The sequence below is a fragment of the Antechinus flavipes genome, chromosome 3 (genome assembly GCF_016432865.1).
Source record: "Antechinus flavipes isolate AdamAnt ecotype Samford, QLD, Australia chromosome 3, AdamAnt_v2, whole genome shotgun sequence".
NCBI lineage: Eukaryota > Metazoa > Chordata > Mammalia > Dasyuromorphia > Dasyuridae > Antechinus > Antechinus flavipes.
The window spans coordinates 166,235,335-166,242,156 of record NC_067400.1 but is presented as its reverse complement, the minus strand read 5'-3'; positions in this window follow the sequence as shown (position 1 = coordinate 166,242,156).

Sequence of the window (6,822 nt, the reverse complement as noted above, 5' to 3'; positions counted from 1 at the left end):
CTTTATTATCAACATTATTATTATTTCATTATCACTACTGCAAAGCAATAAAATCACAAATATTCATTGTTCCTTGAAGGAATGTTGAATCCCACCCTACCAACAAAACCAGTAATTTTTTGTCATGCCAATGTCAATAAGATCCAAAGCAATGGGTTTTCAAAGGAACATTTGTCTTCTTTGTTTGGTATCTCCAAATCATGCCTTATTGCTTCTATGACATAGAATCATCAGAAAACAGTTTGTATCAATTACTCATTTTTTTTAATACAAGGTATACATTGACAACAGATTAACTTGTGAAGATAAGAATTATTTCTTAAAGCAGTTCATTCTAGAAAGACACAAGTAACTAAGAACATCTCAATTGATTTCCTTTTTTACTTTATTTCGTCATCTCTTTGCATAAGGCTCTATTTTTCCAGGATTGAGAAGGCCTGGTTTCTATCTATTAAGATGGCTGACGGTTATGGAGAGATTGTTATTTATCTTTCATTCTTGAAGAGGTGATGCTATGACATGCAAATGAATTGGATTGAAGTGAGGAGGGACTGTGCAAGGTCACCTGCCTTACTTTCTCCTCCAAAACCTCCAAAGCCAGTGGCAAAATATAAATCAGGACAACTGGACATGGTCCTGATTGTAGTGGAAGACCTTGGCCTTTTTAAGCTAATGTCTTCAATAGATCTCAGTTTGACTGAGGCCACACCCATTAAGAGATTCAGGCTAGGTAGCAATTGTGGGAATGAATATGCTTTCATCTAGTCAAAAAAAAGATCTAGATAAATTAATTAATTAATCTGGAAGGGGAACAAACAAACAAACATAGAACTTTTCTTTCTGAGACTAATATATCCAGGGCACTGGCCTAGAGAAAACTACTGAGGGAAAAAGCCTTAGAATAAGAAGGAAACAGGATCAAGGACAGAAATGGAAGGATTGTAGAAGGATAGTCCTTAGGAAACAGTAAAGCTATCTCTTCCTCAGTGAAAAATAGTAAGGAATGAGTAGGTGAAGATAGTTTCCTAAGTGCTCTGGGAATTAAGAAAATAATTAAACAAACAAAGAATTAAAAACAGAAGAGGACCAGCTCTAGGCAAAACTAGGAGGTAGGTAAAGGTTATCTTTAGTATACCATACACACATCCCCATTTATTATTATTATTATTTTTTTACCACTCCAATATCTAATGGCAATAATGTTACATTTACATGACAAAGCAGTTTTTCACACAACTCAATATATGAGAAATAGGAGTTACTTCCTGATCTCCAACCTATACCTCTGTTCCCATAGTAGTCTTCTGAATTTGGAGGGAAGGTAAGCAAATAAAACTGATTTTATTTAATACACAAAAGAATCTATACATATCTACATAAAAGGATGGTGGAAAGGAGCTTGCTGTACACTCAGGGATTTAGTACTTCTTAGTATCTGAACACAATATAATTGTATTCATCAAGTCAAGCACTATAAAAAGCAAGTGGCCAAATGGTTCCCAAAGTATCTTTAAATCTCCTTTTAAAATATAAATGAAGTAAGAGAGATGGGTTCCCTAAGACTCTGCACCAATTGTGGTGGATACATGGAAAATTGAAGACAATCCTTGGCTGACTCAGAGAAGAATTTACCTAGTATATAGACAGAAATGAGGAAGTATTTCATGTGCTAGTTTCCTATTTTAAATAATAATTCTTTTAACAGGTTTCCATTCATGGCTATATTGCTAAAAGTTTAGTACTGTTGTCAACCTATAAAAGTTCAGTGCTCTAGGAAAAAAGTTCTGATTCCTTTGTCCTAAAGTTCTACTCCATTAATCTACCTTTAATCCTCCTCACATTCCCTATTCTTCACAAAATATTAGTCTTTTTATTAAGCAGTTTATACTAGTTGACACAGTGAAGGGAGCATTGGAAGTCAAGAAGACGAGTTCAAATCCAGCTTCAGACTCTTACTAGCTGTGTGATCCCTCATAATTCACTTGATCTCTGTAGTCCCACAAAAAAAGCATTTACTGAGATAGGATGTTCCTCTAGGATCTAGAATTGTTCTTAACTGAACCAATCATACCTTATTGAATTTATCTTTAAAAAAATTGGTATGACACCATTTTTCATGGTGTTTATCTGATTGAATTTTGTTCAGTTTAGACAAAAATGTAACTTCTAGGCTCTGGTGGAGGATTGAATAATTCACATGAACTGACTTGATAAAAATAAAACATTAGTCCAATATTTCTAAATGCTAAAGCATTTCTAGTTGTCTTAAAGATTAAAATGTGGCTATATTTGGTGAGTCTATGAAACATGCCTAAACTCATTTGATCTTAGAAGGTAAGCAGAATCAGTCCTGGTTAGTATTTGGAAATACTGGGTGTGGTAGCTTTAAAAAATTAAGGCATCAGAGAATAGAATGCTATGCCTGGAGTCAAAAAAATATGAGTTCAAATATAGCCTCAAATATTTCCTCGTTGTTTGATCCTAGGCAAGTCATTTAACTTCAATTTTCATTAATTCATTGGAGAAGAAAATGGCAAAACATTCTAGTATCATTGCCAAGAAAACCCCATATGGAGTCAGGAAGTGTTGAGCATGATTAAACAACAATAATATTGGGTAAACACAAACCTTAGCAGAAAAAATAACAGATCTGAAATCTAAAGACCAAGATTATTTTCCTAACCTTGGCCAAATTATTGCCTCCTATGTTTTCTCATCAACAAACTGAGGAAGACTAGAGTAAGTCTCCAAGGAGCCTTTTAGCTTAAAAAGCAAATGGAAGACATTTTCTGTCCTTAGTCAGGAAAGATTTTAACTATTTGCTTTTACAACAAATTCAACTTTCCTACTTCTATTTCTCCAAGAAGAACAATTTTGAGAAACTCTGTTTTGTCTGATTTACACACAATTTTTGTTCACCATCACTAAACATAGTTAAGAGAGAATTTTCTATATAGATAACTGACTCAAATTTATAAGAATACAAGTCATTCTCCAATTGATAAATTGTCAAAAAATAAAAAAAGACAATTTTCAGATGAATAAATTAAAACTATTTCTAGTCATAAGAAAAAATCCTCTAAATCACTATTGGTCAGAGAAATGCAAATTAAGTCAACTCTGAGTTATCACTACATACTTCTCAGATTGGCTAAGATGAAAGGAAAAAATAATGAATGTTTGAAGGGATGTGGGAAAACTGGGACATTGTTGGTGGAGTTGAAAACTGACCCAACCATTCTGGAGAGCAGTATATGGAACTATGCCCAAAGAGCTATCAATCTTTGAAAACCCTTTGATCCAGCAGTAATTCTACTGAGCCTATATCTCAAAGAAGTCATAAAAAAAGGGAAAACTACCCACATGTGCAAAAATGTTTATAGCAGCCCTTTTTGTAGTGGCAAGAAATTGGAAGCTGAGTGGATGCCCATCAGTTAGATAATGGCTGAATAAGTTATGGTATGTGTATGTTATGGAATATTATTGTTCTGTAAGAAATGTTCAGCAGGATAATTTCAGAGAGACCTGGAGAGACTTACATGAACTGATGCTGAGTGAAATGAGCAGAACCAGATCATTGTACATGGCAACAAGAAGATTATATAATGATCAGTTCTGATGGATGTGGCTTTCTTTAACAATGAGATGATTCAAACTAGTTCCAATGATCTTGTGATGAAGAGAGCCATCTACACCCAGAGAGAGGACTGTGGGAACTGGGTGTGGTTAACAATATAACATTTTAATTCTTTTTGTTGTTGTTTGTTTGCATTTCATTTTCTTTCTCATTTTTCTTGTTTGATATGATTTTTCTTATCCAGCAAGATATTTGAATAAATATGTATGGATATATTGCTTTTAATATATATTGGACTATTTGCCATCTAGGGGAGGGAGTGGGGAAAGGAGGAGGTGAACTGGAACACAAGTTTTTGCAAGGGTTAATGTTGAAAAAATTATCCAGGCCTATGTTTTAAAAACATAAAAGCTTTATTTAAAAAAGAAAAAAAATAAAATTAAAAATTTTACAAAAATAAATTAAAGCAAAACAGAAAAAAGAGAATTTTCTCCTTTAGTTCCTCTGTATCGTTTTTAAAAAATCATTCACTTCTTTTATTCCTAAAGAGAAACTAGTATCACTTTCTTTATGTGTTTGTAAAATGTTTCCTTTAAAGTATCTAAAGATTTACCACACTAGAAAAGATAGAAACCCTTTAAGAGCAATTATCAGAAAATTGTAAAACTCTTCAGATATTTGAATGGGATACAGATCATTAATTCTGATAACATGAGTTCACTATATAATTTTGCTCTAACACCCAATTGCACTAGAGTTGGAAAGGAAGAAGGAACGGAGACTTTTGTACTTATATAGATTTATTAGCTGTTTACTTAGTTATATTTTGTTTTTTACATTTGCATATATCAAATGCCCCATTCCCCTCTGAAGCACACACATAAAAACACACACCCACATACATGCATGTGCATGTACTCATATATATATATATACATATATGCATGTTCAAATATATATTCTATATGTAAAAATCTTTATATTATGTTTAATAACTTACTTCTATTCCATCCAGAAAAAACTTCATCCAGATTCTTAGCAGAATCAGCTTTTTTTTTTTTTTCAGAGATTCAAGTTGAAAAAAATGGCAAAGTAGCATATATAGCTACAGATGAACTAACATGAATCCCAGAGTGACTTCTAACACTATCTGAAGTGATTCTGAAATATTATTCCTCCTTTAGGATGTGTGTATGTGTGAGTGTGATTTGAACCTGTCCTCTTCTGGACATGTTTTTTTTTTCCTTATGATTAGATTAATATGAAGCCTCAATATGTTTCATTTGGAAGTTAAATTTTTGAGAATTTTTGGAGAGAAATTTGATCTTTTGTAAAATGACTGACGTGCCAGTAGAACACTTGAATTCCCTCATCCACACCCATGGCAATTTTGTTCTGTCACATATTAGCTATTCTTAATGTTACATGCAAAGTATATATCACAGCTTCTTTGAAATAATTATATACATCAGTAAGGGTCAATACTCATATATTGTTCCTACATCTTGATGAAGCACACTAAGAACACTAATCTTAGAGGCATAAAACAACTACAGAAGCAGCAACAGCAGTTTTATTCATTAAATACAGAGTTGCTGATAGAGAAAGGAGTTTTTTTTTTAAATTCTATCCATCCATTATCTGTTGAATGTCTGTTCATGTCTGTTCAATGTCATTCCTCTTTCCAATTTCATCCTTAAATATCTAATTCAGAGTGCTCTGGTTCTCATCTTTAACTCTTAGAATCCCCCAAATCCTTCAAAGCCCCACTTGACCCTGAAATCTTTCCTATCTCCCTCAAGTTCTTTTATCTCCTCTCACATTGCCTTGAATTCATTTTAGATATACTTTGAATACACTTTAATCATTATCCCATCCAAAGAATACAAGCTCCCTGAAAGGAGACAATTATAATTTTATTTTTTTATGCCTAGTGCTTACTTTCGCACACACTAGATACATGCTTGGTGATTAATTGAATGACTGATTGATTGATTAAGTTTCTTACCAACCTTCCTGTAAAATTATTTTTCATTGTAACATTTGTTGTTTTTCTATAAAGTACTACTAATAAAATCTTCCATCAATAACCTCTCTAATACTGTACAAATGAGTTTATATTCTTTACTCATGCTTCTGTGAGTGCCATATCAATGTGCTTGGAAAAGAGAGGAAGTATTTCCTGATTGAGACATTTCTAGATTATTTTGACTTCTTTAATTTTCAATGGTTTGTAAATCGTGATAGCTATTTTTAGGAATTGTTCTTTTATCTTTTCCCTATTTTTGGCATCAATAGATAGGACAGGTTGGAATTACTTCATATCTTTTCATTGTCAGTTGTTTTTCTTTTAATTTGAACTGATTATTATCTTTGTTCTAATAATCAAATGATCTGAACCTATGTAGATACTGGATTTGGAAATGACTTCCAAACTGGTAGGCAGGCTTTTCTTGTCTATTAAATTATAATCTATTTCATTTTCATGGTGTCATTTAGATACTCATGCTTTGTCTATTGGTTGCAAGGTTTGTCTATCAGCACAACTGAACTAATTGCACAGAAGTAGAAGTGGACCTACTATAAAGTATAAATTCAAAATGAAAGCCTAAAATGGGTATAAAAGTACATGAGGAATATGGCCAGAGTCTACTTACTATAGTAGGATGAGTCATTAAGAATTTTCATTAAGAATTGAATGTTTAAAAAAAAAAAAAACAACCTTGATAATTTGCTGTAGAAGAACAATCAGAATATGAGACAGGGACAGAGCAAGTCCTATTTTGAGACTTTATATTGGTAATGGATGAACCCAAAGTATTGAAATATTTGCATATTGGAATGTAGATCTGTATTCTTTGAGGAACTACTGAGAATAGGAGAGGAGCTAGAAAATTGGGAAGGGAGAAGGGGCAGAAACAGCTATTATCTTGATTTTTTTTTAAACAAGGAAAATTAATTCCAAAAATTTCAGAAAGGTGAGACTGTTATTAATTAATATGAACATTCTAAAATGAATTACTTAACATATGTTTAATGAGCATTCAATAAAAATATGGTTGATCCCTAGCAGCCCTCACAGTTTTACTAAGAATGTCATGCCAAAGTAACTGCATTTCATTTTTTTATATAGGCTTACTTGAGTAGTATGTCAAGATTGACTAAACATGAAATTCAGAAACACATTAAATATCATATTCCTATGGAATTAATTAGATGTATATTTTATCATACTATAACTGGCT